Here is a 16,369-nt window from a genome sequence, read left to right as displayed (position 1 = left end):
AATAAGGTCTGCTGTTGAAAGTTGACATCACTTTAATCTGATGTTATCGTGAGTGTTAATTAAGACACAACGTTTTCATCGGACAATTTTGTTATGATGTTTGCTTGAATATTCTGTTTTGTGTTTAATTGGACATAGTTTACACAAAGCAAAACACGTGAGACGCAGAGAAAACTTGCATTTGAGTGTCTTGGTGGACGATGTCTAACCTCGAGGATGTCCTAAAACGGATAGGGGAGTTCGGAAGGTATGAATTCTTATTGTTCATGCTGTTGTGCTTGCCTTCCATAAGCAATGGGTGTTACATGATGGCGATAGTTCTGCTAGCCTATACTCCGAAGCACAGTTACGTATCTATATTTTAGAATCAGTCACTACATAAGTCAATGACTAATATTCATTACAGCCTCTGTTTTATAATGCAATATAGCGCATTTTACCACTTTATTCAAGCTCCTTCACAGAGTGGAGTTCCCTTCAGGAAAGCAAAGTGATTGTTCAAATTGGCGCCCCAATCTGTAGAGCTCAGAGGCTCCCACCAACTTGATCAGGCATTGACGTCCTAATCAGATGGCATGCTGCTCATTCACTGTACACGTGATAGAGATAATAAGTTGCACGTGCTGGTCAGTCACTGGAGTATGAACCAAGAACTAAACCTTCTACAAATATATCAGCCACGGGTTCCACACAAATAACAATTCATGTATATTAGTTACCTTATATGTTTCCATTTTTCTGAAATCAATATATGTCAGAAGCGTACACAATCACCATTTTAATATTTACTAAGTACATGTCTCATATTCCAGGTATTTACTTACTTCCGACTTCTTTTTTTTAAATTTAGATGTAAATGTGCATTTCTTACCTGCTTCAGACGTTTTCTTAATATTGATACATGTATGAACTCAGTTTAGAAGAATTTTCTATCAATTTAAATAAAAAAAATCAATTAACCCTAATAAGAAGTTTTTTATTGATCAAATGAAGCATTAATGAAACACTTATTAAATATTAACGCTGGTTTACAGGTGCAAAATACCGGGGTATGATAACGGCACATGGGCTGTACGAGCAGCTACCATTCCAGTCTCATTAACCGAACCATCCCCGCCCCGGACGACCCTTTTTACGATTACGATAGATGTCACGTGTATACTGAGACAGAATTTGAAACTCGTCATCAGTCATGACAGCGAAGTGTTCTAAATGGGTGTATGAACAAGATACATTTGACGAGACTGTGGTTACACGGGTGATTATATTCAAAGGAACACTAATGCTATTGAAAAAAAATATATTTACATAGTAAAATTATTACCATGCAAGATACTTTCCATAAAGGTGACATATTCCAAATTTCAATCGGAAATCTAGCTAGTAACAAGGCATATATCTCTTATGGCCTGAGTTTTCATTTATGATATCATGTTACCTAATTATCTTTATTTCGGATTTTTTATTTTCCTCAAACACCTCATTATCAGGTTATGTACTAATTTTGGGTGCTATTCGCATTTTGTTCTTGTGCCCGATCATTGGATCATTTCACCTTTGCTTAACGTGTGAAATGTCATATGATACATGGCAGTAAAGGACATCATGTCCATTTAAATATTTTTATCGGAGTACAAAGCGACTCGAAAGTAATATTTGAAAGCGCCTTTGTGACGGAAAACCTTTATCACATAATCTTAAATTTACGTTAGGCGCAGACCTAAATTACTGTTGTCTACTTACTGAGGCTGAGCGCCGTAAAAGTGTTCTTGTCAGAATATATCAGAAGTAAATACTACACGATTAGAATATCTATATATTGTGCTGCACTCTGTTAACTTTGTCATTACATTAACATACTTCAAACTCAAATTCAATAAAACAAGGCATCATATACACAAAAGAAATATTTACACTAAGACTCCTGAAACAGCACATGGAGAATAAGATCATTTATTTTGGAAGAGTAATAATGTGTTTGTTTTAATTTTAATTTAAACATTAGAAATATTTCCTTAACTAATAGATGTGCTTCGCTTTTCTCCAAATTTTTATTTATTAATTTACCTGAAAGTTTAAATATTTTATTCTTTATTTCCTATTAATGGCATCATATTACATCATATTATATCAAATTCATAATACAAGTATAGATATTATGAAATAATATATTATGTTTTATTATATTATAGCATTACATAAAATATTCCACTTTCGTCAGAACATATTGAATTTAAAAAATAGTGGAAAAGGTATAGGGGGTAGGGATTATTTGTGACTTATATGTTTATCAACATTTATTTCAGGAAAACCTAGTGTGTTCTGACGAGATGAAACCGGCGCATGCCCAGATGGTGTATTACTGTGGCGTCCTTGTAGGAGATTTGTTTTTTGGCATGCTATCAGACAGGTGTGTCTTATGATGATTCGAAAACATATTTTCAGTGTTTCGATAATTATTCTGATACCTGAATCTATTCACAAATGTTAAAATATTATCAATACGGTAATTCAATCAAAGTTTTATGTATTTAGTAAAGGATAATGTATCTGTACGCCGTTATATCTATATCAGTAAATGTTTACATTTACATATAGAACAATGAGACGATGTGACATCATATATTATTTCGTTTATATAAGCACATACAAGATTTTATGAGTACGAGATTATATTTCCATAACAGATACATTGTATATTATCATAATATTACATAACAACATACACAATCTACCATTAAGATAAAGTACTAAATAAACAAATAGTTATAACATTTCTCCATGGGAGATACGGAGCTAGGTATATTTACTACTCTTAAGTTAGTTCCGCGTTTTACTATATATCAAATTCTATATGTTACTAAAACAATGTTTACGCATATTTACATGATAAGGAATATGTGTTATTAAATCATTGATAATCAATTGCCTAATTAAACATTACCACATAACCGTTTCTCAAGTAAATTGTATATCTTGTTGTATAATTTCTTTGAAATATCAGTACTGATTCAGATAGCCGGCAGATCCAGTCTCATTAACTACCGTATTTAGTCTCCATTGTCAACACAAACTACCTTCATCATATCAGTACAAACTGTCGATTACTGATTTCAGTATCGGTAGACGAAAGACCATACTCTTGTGCACAATCTGTCTTCTGATATCATCCGTATCGACTGCGTTTGCGCCGGAATTTTACAGCTTCACTGTTTTGGAGTTCCTGGTTGGGGCATCTAACCATGGTCTCTTCATCCTTGTCTGTGTCATGGGTATGTAACTGTTTTACAAATGCATTAGGAATGTCGCCACAAGATGTAGCAAACGAGACGCAAGAATGTAGTGCTGTAAGTGTCCAAGAATAGCAATATTCGTGATATAAATTTATCAATTACTCACAATAATTGCTGAAGGTAGAAAAGAAGTATCACTAAATTGAAAGGATGAGGACGATTAGATGCTACAAAAACACAAATGAACGTCCACACTGAAATCATGTCATTTCGAAACGTAACCATAACGAGAAGGTCGTCTGAAAGACGCACAAGTCAATAGTACGTTTTAGTACAAATTTAGAGTTAAACTCAGCAGAGACAAATAAGGAATTAAACTGCATCAAAACCTGTTTCGTCCATCTAGGACTCGTCATGGATGCTAAGTGACATTTTAAAGCGACTTTTGAAACGACTTTTGGCGACTGAGGAAAATACAAAGTGATCGGAAGAAAAGTCAGCATTTTGAACCGCTGCACAAATCGAATGTATTAAAACCTGGCAAGCAGGTTATGGCAAACTTTGGAAACAAAAAAAAAAATAAAATATAATTTGAATTATATTGATATTGTTACAAATGTGTGATATTATCTACCGATAGTTTCTGTAGTACATTAGTCTCGCATTTCGGCATTTATGAGAAATTCCATTTTACTGTTTACAGGTATAGAACTTACAGGTCCCAGTAAGAGAATGTGGGCGGGGGTTTTGATGCATCTGTTCTTTCCTGTTGGTTTACTTTACCTGACTGGAGCTGGATTCATCTTACGTAATTGGAAGACTATTCAGTTGGTAGTGGCAGTGCCGTGTGTGGTGCACGTATGTCTGTATTGGTATGTATCTGCTGGTCATACTTCAACTTCAGGACATACATATGTATACTTTTTATATCAATTATATTCACACATTATTCCAGAGAATCGTCATTGCAGCGATAATAAGACTACCACCTAATTACAGTCATGTTGTACGAATTATGACCCCCGTTTACTTTGGTTTTTTTGTAACTTAACAGCGGTGTGAATGCTAAATATTTTGAGCTATACAGTAATTAAATTTTCCAATTTTTTCCCCAATGATATTACGGCGCATGACTTATTTTTTCTTTGACATAAACCTTTAATTACTTATTATCACTGCAATGGCTGACACGCTTTTTTCGTACTTTAAGTTTTGAGTGAATTCAGAATAATTGACAATACTAAACAGAAAATTAATAAATCGATTAATCTAAAACTGGTATATGTAGCATATCTTATTTTTATAACTACTTCAGATCCGTTTTTATGAGGCGGTATTTCCAGTGTAACATAGACTGATTACAAAACGCTACTTACATACATTTAAATTTTGGTTAGTCAAGTATTAAAAGTCAGTCAATATAGCAAGCAAAAAGGTATAAATCTACAGTATTTCCATAAAAGTTTAACGTGTATACACTTTCATCAAACACTTTATGTTCTGTTGCTGATAAATAACCAGTTAAAAGTATTTCAAAGGGAAGTGTATCGTCGTTAAATGCTGATAATCAAAGGGTTAAAAATTATAAATAGCTTGGTTGATTACATCTCAACATACATATTAGTTCCTTATATACTGAAGATGTCGTTTTTATGGAGAATTGTGATACTGGTCAACCATTAATAGATTGAGCTAAAGTCGAACCTTTTCATATCGAACTCGAAGACTTGAAGAGGGGGGAGGGGGGTGGGGTGGGGGTAAGACACAATTCATTTATTCATATTGACCAACATTATGAGAGGTAAATATATTAAGACCTTGCAAATAAGAGGCTGTAAATTATATATAACTTACTCAGATTTCCTGGAAGTGTCGTGACTTCACCTTACTCTCTATTTCAGGAGGCTCCTTGTAAATACATTTTTTATTATTTTGCCAAAGTTCCATCTAATTTATGTTTGAATCAAGATTCTGTTAACATGTCGGTATTTTCTTTTGGCGATTTAAGTGCAAGTATATACACGCAAATATGGTTAAACATATAGATATTGTCAATTGTTTCGAATAAAGCTCGAAGATATCGAATAAGCAGAGGTGTTTGATTAATCTGAAAGTTGTTGATTATGCAATCTATTACCGATGAACAAAATGAAATTAAAACACAATTACAAAATATCAGTTAAATTGAATTGTAAGATCTCAAAAAATTCATTCTTATTGATCATAATTTCAGGTTATGAATCAGATTTTGACCCAAATAATAAAATCGGTCCAATGACTTTCAGTTTTCAAGTGACCTTGTTAAAATGTAAATTGTATAATTGATACATCTATCGTATAGAAATCCGTTGAAAAGAAATATAATCTACATGATACGTTTCCTGTAAAGCAGTCAATTTATTCAAGACTCCAGGGGAGTCAATGAAAGTTGATATCAATATCAAGACTTTTGTCTTATTGAAGCTTTATAGATTTTGCAGGAATTGCACAATAAGATGCCATGGAGAAAATGACACCAGTATTATTGGTATGTGATTTCTAAAGCATTTGTCAGTCAACATATACAAACTCAAGGGATAAAGAAACGCAGGGTGACATCATTTGCAATATCTTCCAAAACAATGAAAATCGGTCAAGCAACTCTCTAGGTTACAGTGCATGAGGTCCTGTAACGGATGTTGCATTATATCAATGCATGGCGATGTCTCCAAGGGAAAGCACGATACGAGAAAAGCTCTCGTGCACAGCAGTGTTGTGACATTGATTAACACTGCCCGACATACCATTAGGTAGTCTTCATAGAGACACAACATTTTCCGATATTTTGATTAATTTCTGATAACATTAAACAATAGAATGGCTACCGGAAGTTCAGACAGGTCAGACCACTGCGATGATTATGAATGTTCAAATGTAAATACAGGTTGTCAGACATTTCGGTGTCCATCTTTGCGCTAAAGAACGGCTTGTTAGACATCTAAGGGAAATTGGTTACTGACTACCTATGCCTGGACGTCCGCGCGTGATGTCACAACGTCAGGACAGGTTAATTCATCTCGCGCATTTGTACAATCGGCACCTTACTGCCACTGAATCTGCCCTTCATACCATATGTACTCATAACCGTCCTATCCATGTAAACATGTAAGGAAACGAAAGCGGGAAGTTGGTCTGCGGCACGTCATCCATTTGCAAGTCAGCCCCTTATCGCTGCTCGTCGTCAGTGTCGTATGGCTTGGGTGGCGGCACATGCCCCCAGAATAATCCCACTGAGGCAGTGGTGGCTCTTGTAATCTAATGAGTCCCGGTTTACCTTGTTTACCGATGTGATGGAGAACGTTTTTGCCGATTTCTGCGTAGTAGAGACGGATAGGTTAATGGGTGGATCGGTTATGGTGTAGGGAGGAATCTCACATGGAGTTAAATCACCACTGGTTGTGGAAGCGGTTACTTTCACTGGCGCTAGGTATAGAGATGAGATCCTCAGACCCCATGTCGTCCCATTATTGCAACCAAATAACTCCACATTCCAGCAGGATAATGCTCGGCCCCATGTAGCGAGGATCTGTCCCGACTTTCTCACTAACAACAATATCCATCCACTGCACTGGCGCCATACAGCCCCGACCTATCACCTGTTGAGCACTTGTCGGAGCAGCTGGAGATACAGGTCCGACGACGCAAGCCATCCCCTGTCACTCTGGCCCAACTGACGGCAGCTCTCGCGGAACAATGGGCCAACATCCCAATGAGGAGGATAAACTCACTCATGAACTCCATGCCTAGACGAATCAGGGCTGTGAGGAGTGAGTGGAGGACATAACCGCTATTGAATAGCCAGCTCCCACAATCAGACCATTTCGATTTCAGATTACAGAGTTCTCTTTCAATTCTTCAATTACTCCTAAATCACTTACCAGATACAAATCGTTGATTTTGCAGTGTGTTCTCTATGGATTAATCTTTATACTTACTTTAAATATTGAACATTATACTCGACGTCTTGCCTAGAATCATATTTAAAGTTTACCCTGCGTTTCTTTATCCTGTGAGTATATATTTTTAACAGGTATCATACTGACACAAACTAAAAAGTACAACAAAATATAAATTTAGAATTTCCACGGATTTCTAGCACTTAGATGGATACTAAAGTCTTGATTTCGAGTATTTTGAGCTAATTTCATTTTCAAGAGATTGTTTTCAGACGGTGCTTAATTGAGGGTTATACTTTCATTATCTTCTTAAATCTTGGCGATGTGTGTCATTGAGTTTGAGCTGAAATTATTCCGGACGCTGGGCAAGTTCTCCAGGAGAGCTAGCCAAGCTCACGTGGATATATCTAAAAAATGCAAGGTAATCGGTTCAACAGGTAAGATATGTCATGCTTCAACGATTGAATTTTCGTTTCAGATGATCTTTGTAAAACATTGCTAACTAACCAAATCACCCGACTTCCATTCTGGTAAGATAATTGTGAGCATGTAAAATATTTGTTTGCAGAAAATGAAAAGAGCCAAATAAATACTCACAATGGAATTGAAGAAAAATCGAAAGATATATATTTGATAAATCATTGTAGTCAGAGTCAGTGGAAAAGGCTTGTGGGAATTGGTTATTTTGCAGCGTTATTAACATTTTTTTTATAATTACCATACACTCTGTATCATTATCGTTACTTAATGATATATTTTCAAATATATTCTAATTCATCATTGTTTTTCAGTCGGATGGTTTAGTGCAACGAATACGTTACCAATAATGTAGTTTGTATGTAATTTGTTAAGTTTTACATTTCCTTAAATCAACAATACATTTATTTTCAAACAGTAAGAGACATATGTAAAACAAAATGCATATCAAAAATACCGGAGATGAATGGTGATGAATTTAAAAAAAATAGCTTTAATGCTCCTGAAAGACGATTTTAAAACATTGATTCGCTGTATCGGTATTTGAAGATAAACACGAAAACCAATTTAAAAAATTATCAATGTTCTGCGTGTGTGCCTTCAAAGCACAGGGCATCAAATAAATTTTCCTTTTTGAAGAAAAAAACCCCCAACGAATTCCAGATGAAATACAGTATATAACATAAATTATTATTATAATCAATATCATTTCTATTCACTTTAACGTTAATGCAACCAGCAACGCCTGTGTATATATATTGATACTGATTTTGATAGACAGCAGCTGTTTTGGCATTGCTTGAACCAATCAGTTCGTTAAGTTACGCGTATCCCTAAATATTAACATACTGAATATATGATGTAACTCAAACCACACATGACTTAAACACATTGTGCAAATATGGAGTCATTCGATTGATGATAATTATAAGCATCTTCTTTTTTCTTCTATTTTATTGTTTAGAAAACGATAACTGTTCATTATTTCATGACTTTGATTTTCAGAAGCCAATTAGGTTTTGTGCATATTTACTTTCATTTTCCTATAACACTAAGAACAAATGTGAAGACATGGTCACCGTAATACTAACATTCAATGAATTGACCACAATAATCAATAATCCTATTTCTTGACAGTTTTGTCTTTAAACAATTTTCGTCATTACATTGTGTAAAAGTATAGTATGTTTCTCACATTAACTTTTAAATATATCTAGGTACTAGGGTATTAAATGATGTTCTTAATAGTTTCTTCAGACACCACTGATTTGAAAATGAAATAATACAATCAATATCTTTTAATTAACTTATAATGTAAGCAATATAAATGTATGAAACAAGAGCACATGTAAAGTAGAGACACTAAAGAATATAAAACGATGAATAAGACATATTTATTTTTTTAATAATAAATAAATAAATGCTTACTTTTCCGTTGTTTGAAAAAATTAGGAAATTATATATTTGAAATAATTCCACAAAAAAAAGTAAATAAGTTCGCATTAACTGTCATTCGTGGAGGTGTTCCCGATGTGATTTCATTTCCATAGCGATTGCAGTCAGATGATGTTTAGTTTGCGCTAGTATATATCATTAATATTCATTACATGTATAATTTGCTATCAATTATCTTATACATCAATACTTTATCCAAATATGGGGTTTCACAATGTAGAGGAAGGAATTGGATTTAATTTCTTTGCCTTGTAGGGTTATACCCGAATCACCACGGTGGCTCATCAGCCAAGGAAAATATAAAGATGCAGAGACTATTCTAAGGAAGGTTGCCACCAAAAACAGGAAACCCTATCCTGAAAAAATTGACCTCAGCAAAATAGAGAAAGTGAAGCCAGGTCGGGTCTGGCAGTTGTTTACCTCAAAAACATTGGCGTGGAGAACTTGTATCATATTTCTCAATTGGTAAGAATTCGATAGTCTTATACTGCTTCTCACATATAAAGTAAAAGGTTAAGATATAGAAAGGAATGTTAGTTAGGGAGGATAGTACCTTTCCTGTCGATGATGTATAATCCTTAAATAATGCAAACTGCAAACGCTGCTATTTGGTCCCTAATGATTTAAATAATTTTCCTATTGGGCTCCGGCCTTGTGGTTAAACAAAAGTTAGATTCACCGTTGATGAAAATTGTATCAGACAAAACAATATCCTCTTAATGAAGAAGGATTCTAAACACTTGAATTTCCCCTATTTTGCCCCACATATCTTATATCAATCTCTTGATTGATACAAATTTGGTACCTTTTAAGTAAAAGTGTTTCAGGTCTCTGGACAAAATCGGGTCATTCCCACATAAAAGGATTTTATAGAATTTTGCTACATTTCCAAAAATTCTGCCAAATTTTATGGGATCGAGACTCATTGCTCATACAAAATTTATCCCCTTCACAGAATCATGAAAACACTATCCAGTCATTCCTACAGGATTAGTATGATTTTAAAGAATTTGCTCTATTTCCTCTGTTGGACTCTTCCCCTTCCGCCAAAGGTGACTGATGCCACCATTTATATGAAATTGATTCCACTACACCCAGGGAAGCTTTAGACAAAGTAGGATTGTTTTGGGATCCTGCCACTTATGACTAGTAACAATTTCTCGGGAAGAGGTTGCTAAGTTCATCGGTCCTTCGGACCAGCTAAAACAGAACTTAATATATATATTTTATAAGCGTGTGTGTTTCTATTCTAGAATCAACATGACCATATTTACTTCTCAATGGTTTTCAAGCATGTTGACAATTCGATCTCTTTATTACGTAATAACATAATTGAGTTATTAACGCTTCCGCTATACATGTAATAACACTCACTATTTAACTTAAGTTAGGTGCCGGTCCGAAAAGGTTTACAAATATGTCATTCTTACTTTGTCATTTCGTGTTACTTGAATCCAAAATGTGCTGAAATGGGACACCAAATATAATTTGCTTCAACTTTCAAATGAAAGAGAGGAAATGTATGTAAAATGTATGCATTAACTCTCTGTAAATAGACAATTTGGATTTGATCAACTGTTCTCATATATTTTTATCCAGAACTTGTAATTATATAACATTAAGCAATACTGGTCCCTCATTCTCAAATTTTCTTCAACATCGTCAGAATTGTTTGTTTTCTACACAATCCTGTCAGTGACCTCAAACACGTGGTATATTAGCTGTTGTAGCAAATATACACAGCAATCGCATGTGTATAGTTGCCTGCGTGCGTTAATTATGTTCACATGGTCGTGACATTTCATCTCCAAGGCACATTCTGTGTTACATTCGCCAATATGTCAATAGGATGCTTAGTTGTAATGCATGGGACTATACTGGAATTTACAGTGATTCGACCTGTGCAGAAATACAGATAGACGTGACCCCAGTAAACAAAATGGCTGCTGGTTACTATAGGTCTCGATAAACTGACATATCTTAACGAGTTGTGTTAAACTTAACCGTACACTAAAAAACGACTACGGGGAAGGTTAAAATGATACTTATGATAGATTAGTGTACTGCTAAACTTTCGTTATACGTTTTTATGTTCTATTCTGATTATTTTTTTCTTCGTATGATCTCTAATCTTATTCATTAATTTGTTAGAATTTGTGTGTTAGCATTGCGATGTAGTCATAGAATTACTTAATGACTCTTGAATGTCATATTCAAATGCATGGTCCCTATCTATATGTGTAAACAGGCACATGGTTTGTGTTATCTTGTATGAAGGGTTCCCGGAGTAATATCGTAGTACACACCAACTCTCATCAACTTTGGGACCTCCAATGGTGTTAGGACACATCCCAAGCATGTAGGGAAGATGACTATGACTATTAGCGAAACCCTCCTCACACATGTTTATATATGTTTGTATGAAACAATACTTGATTTAGCTTGTCATCAAAGTAACCAGGTCACTATACACAGGTTTTTTATTTGTAATGGCACAAAGCTCATCAGTCATTGAATCATTTCAATGAAACTTAATTTAATGAAATTCAAATTATGTTAACTTCTCACAGGCTATAATTTATGAAGGCTTTGATGAAGATTTTGAGTAATAAAGAAATATTTTTCGAATAAGCTAAAATTAATAATATAATTATATGAATGGTTATCATAATGGTACTACCTTCCAAAACATTAGATGTCGCTTGGTTTCCATGGTAACCAAATAAGTCCTTTGTTCAGAGGGATCTGGTCTAGACATTTCTTAACGTTGAGAATCAATTTCAATGAAAATGTACAGAAAAATGATGGATCATGTGTAGATGTAATGACTCATATTTTTTTATGATAAGGACATTGAACACGACAAGGAAACGGTACATGTCTAAGGGAATTCGATGTCATACCAACTGACAATAAAGCTAAAACATTAAAGCATAAATTCTTTGCCGCTGCCGTAAGGGGGCCATTTTCTAATGTAGTTTGTTTCAAAATATTTATAGCTAATAAAATTCATCTTTATTTTCACAGGTTTTCAGTCTCACAGATATTCTTTGGAACGACCATACATATGAGTAATCTTGGAGGAAACTTTTATCTGAAATTTCTTCTGCTAGCGGTTGTCGAGTTACCTGCCATTGCATTAACGATAGGACTTCTATCGAAATTCGGACGAAGAAATGTGCATGCTTTCTTTATGATACTTAGTGGTGCTTCCAACCTTTTGACCATATTCACTGTACTTTTAGGAGGGAAAGGTCAGTTTTTGAATATATTCATATTTTTCTTGCACTTTTAAAATTTCTCTAGCCTGATATTATATATGGCGTTTGAAAGTTGGATTTTGTTCTGGTTGACCTCTTACATTGTTCAGGCTGAATCTTTAACATACGTGTTGCATCAATTACTTTTTTTTATTAAAACTAAATTTACTTTACAAAGCTACTTAGAGAAGGAATCCATATCATACAACTGAAAACCACACCTGTATTGTACATAGGGCTAAATATATACATTACATTCGTTCGTGGATATTGCAGGCTCGGCTCATCCTAAAAGAAGCTAATCAAATTTTCACAGAAGGCATGAATTGATCAGTACCTTTCACATTTTTTCCCCGATTTTATTTCCTCCTCGCAAATACTTAAAATAGAACCTCTCGACAAAAAAAGACTATACAATACAAAGTGGAAAAAATAAAATCACTGAAGATTACCTCTGGGATAGAACTCGAAGCCACCTGTAGGAAGAATAACTGGATTTGTTCTTATTTTATTTAGATACAGTTATCTGTCATAAATGATACTGTTTACGCATTAGCTATTGCCCTATGCTACATCTTCTTGTTGACATTGGTTCATTCATCGTTGCTCTATGCTGTATCTGCCTAAGGACTTAGAATCATTGACCATTTCTCTATGATGTAACTACCTGCAGACTTTGAACAATTCACCATTTCTCTATGATGTAACTACCTGCAGACTTTAAACCATTCACCATTTCTCTATGCTGTATATACTTGCAGACTTTGAACCATTCACCATAGCTCTTTGTTGTATCGGGAAGTTAGGATCCACAGGAGCCTTTGCAGTAATATACATTTTCTCTAGTGAGTTGTTCCCGACAGTGGTCCGCACAGGCGGGATGGGTGCTAGCTCGTGTGTGGCACGTATCGGAGGCATGTCGGCACCATATATTGCAAAATTGGTAAGTTATCAAACACAAAGCATAAAAACGAACTGATTGCGTAACGACCGTAATGTGATCGTAATCAAATTCAGCCTTGTTGTCCGAAAGACCCAATGGGGAAAATACTGCAAATCCTTAAAAAAATACTACTAATCCTGTGGGAATTATTCGTTTTTGTCTAAATTTGGTAATGTTTGATACGTGTTGTGTCGGCATTCCGGGGCAGGACCCATTACAGGGAAAATAACAAATTCTTTAAATCATTCTAATGTAGGAATGGTTAAATTCTGTCACAATTTAGTCTGAAGCATGAATGGTTTTGTCATTCTGATCTTCCAGAGTTACTTCCCTTTGTTTCACTCTGTCAGTGCCATGGTATAGTGCTAAGCTTGACAGCCGATGTGGGCCGAGAATAGGTTTTGCCGATCCCCCTTGCTCCCACATCTCTTGTTTATTTGTGTTTGCCTTCAAACCAAAGAAACAGGATGGTGAAATATTAAATTAAAGTTTATTGACATATGATACGTATTGCTTGTCAAAACAATGGCAAAAGTATATTTTTCTCCATAATTGATGCACATCAATTCAATCAAATTCAATGAAATACACCATACAATGATTATTTTCGTTTAACAATTAATTAAAACTCTTCAAATTAAACAGAAGAGAATTTTGATTTCACCAGTCAGGTCTTGGCTCTTTCCCCCGATTAAAAGTGAAAGGGCATGTCTTCATCTGTATATATGAATATTATTTGTGCTCATTAATTTAGTCTGTTTATAGTGATTAATATACTAGTAATTAGGAAGAAATTGATTAACGAGTATTTAACGATGTTAAACCTTTAAAGAGTTCGAGATAATACAGATAGCAAAAATGTTCCTCAAATAAAAAGTAGGACAATATTAATCATATACCTGCCGGTAACTGGAAACTGCCTTTCGTCAAGTTTTTCATGAAAAAAATATGTATGCAGCAAATCCGTAGACCGTAGATCGTAGTCGATAACATGCAAGATTTCAATGTGAAAATGTCATACTGGTAAGAGGTTAATGAATTATTCTTTCAGTTTTAATAATATGGATCCCCAATGTATTTACATGTCGTCTATATACAAATGAAACTGAAATATTCCCTTTAACGGTAGCAAATAAAGAATTTTTCCCATTTTGTTTTTACTAAAAAATATGATAGATATTGAAACAATTTTGATGATTTCTCCATGGATATTATATCAATTTTGAAAATACATATATGATTTAACCATTTAACATACTTTAGCCTATATTCTACAGATGTGATGATTTGTTCTGTTTTTTCTTCCGCTCTCAGGGCACTTTGGTGGGCAGCCATTACGGTCAAGCACTTCCGCTGGTGATCTTTGGCTGTATCAGTGTCACAGCCGGCCTTTTTACACTGTTCCTACCAGAGACTGTAAACAAACGACTACCAGACACAATAGATGAAGGGGCAAGATTTGGAACGTATGTATTTTAAAAACTGTGTCTGATATCTCTTGCACAAATCAAAATACATTTAAGCGATAGCGGAATAACAATCTCAATGTATTTCTGTCATCACAATAACCGATCAGAAATATCGATTCTTAGCAGGGCCCGCGTGGTTAACTGGCTTATATTTATTTCATGATAGACAAGCCGGTAAGATTTTAGATGTTATGGAGCGTTCTAGCACTGATGTGTGTAGTTTATGAGATGGTACAGAATCGACCATTGTTTTCGGCTGCACTATAATCCTATGTACACTAAGATAAAAAATAGTGTGACGAGATGGTAAACAGATTATAGAAAAAAAAATAAACCATATAGTGAAAATGTACTGTCAATTCGGCTACGTTTTGTTTATCACTTGGTTATAGACGTGCGAGAGTATGTGCCCCCTCCCCCTACCCCAATCGTCCTTATTAAGTACTGGCCCGCTGCGGCGTATCCAGACGGCTTCCTTAACCAACCGTCTAAAAGGTTGTTTTCCCTGTCGACTATTATGGAAAATGTTCCAAAATCTTCGGCTTTTACATTCTAAGATGATGAAAATTTGGGCATGAAAAATGCATGTGTGTAGGGCCTACATCTGATTTTTTATGATGATGAGAACAAATTCTCATATATATGTCTAAAAATTAGACAAATCCAAGATTATATTTCCAACTTTAAAAGCTTTTTGAATTTGTCATGATGTCATGGTGGTATTAAATTTACACGAAATCATCATTAAAGATATGTAAATGTTGTATCAAATTTGAAATAAATTTGTTATTAAAAAGTTAATATAGGTTAATGCTGCATTATATAGTTGTTTTAATTTGTTTACAGATGTAAAGAGGACCCGAATGTTCTTGTGAAGACCGTTTCTTACTCAGACGAGTCGGAGGAGTGTAAAAATACTCCCCTTGAACAGAAAACGTTTCTTTGAGAGAACTCGTTTTCTGAAAGTAGAGATTTCGTCTATTGTAATGATTATAACATGTTTCTTCAATGTTAAACGTTGAAAAACTGCTGTAAAGAGCAATTCTACTTTTATTATTTTTTCTATATCTTTCTGAAACAAAAATAAGAATATTTTACTCCAATTAACCAGAATATGAGTTTGTATACTTATTATTGTCATTCTTCATTTATAAAGATCAATTAAATAATTTCGAAACAAATGACAAATGGCAAAATAAACCATCTGTGTCCATGTCCACTGTCTTTATAGACCAAACAACCAGTCTATCACTGGATCAGCCCTAAGAGGAAATGAATATATATACATATTTAATATACTACAGGGGAATAAAAGCAAATATTATTAATTATTATAATTAATCATATACAATTATCACTGTTTTATAGCTATGTCTGTAAATTGTAAATTGAAAATTGAAAAACAAAAATAACTCAAACGATAAAAATGTCTTCATTTGCAAAAGAATTTAGATATCACAATAGTTACTATCAAAGCCCAGGTAAAAACTGTAGATGTAGAACATAAAGAACGTATACATGTTTAATCAATAATCAGACAGAATCCTCACAAACTTTATACAATTACAAAAAAGCATTGCGTCCTACTACTATACCC

The 16,369-nt window shown here is 34.3% G+C and overlaps 1 pseudogene; it reads left to right on the top strand.

The window, feature by feature from the left end:
* The first annotated feature begins 200 nt into the window (after window positions 1-200).
* LOC132559116 (organic cation transporter protein-like) lies at window positions 201-15,718 on the top strand (annotated as a pseudogene).
* Window positions 15,719-16,369: the final 651 nt, after the last annotated feature.

This window comes from Ylistrum balloti, unplaced genomic scaffold (assembly GCF_031769215.1).
Source record: "Ylistrum balloti isolate Yb309-2 unplaced genomic scaffold, AGI_CSIRO_Ybal_v1 Utg370856, whole genome shotgun sequence".
NCBI classification, from domain to species: Eukaryota; Metazoa; Mollusca; class Bivalvia; order Pectinida; family Pectinidae; genus Ylistrum; species Ylistrum balloti.
This window is presented reverse-complemented; position numbering and strand designations above follow the sequence as displayed.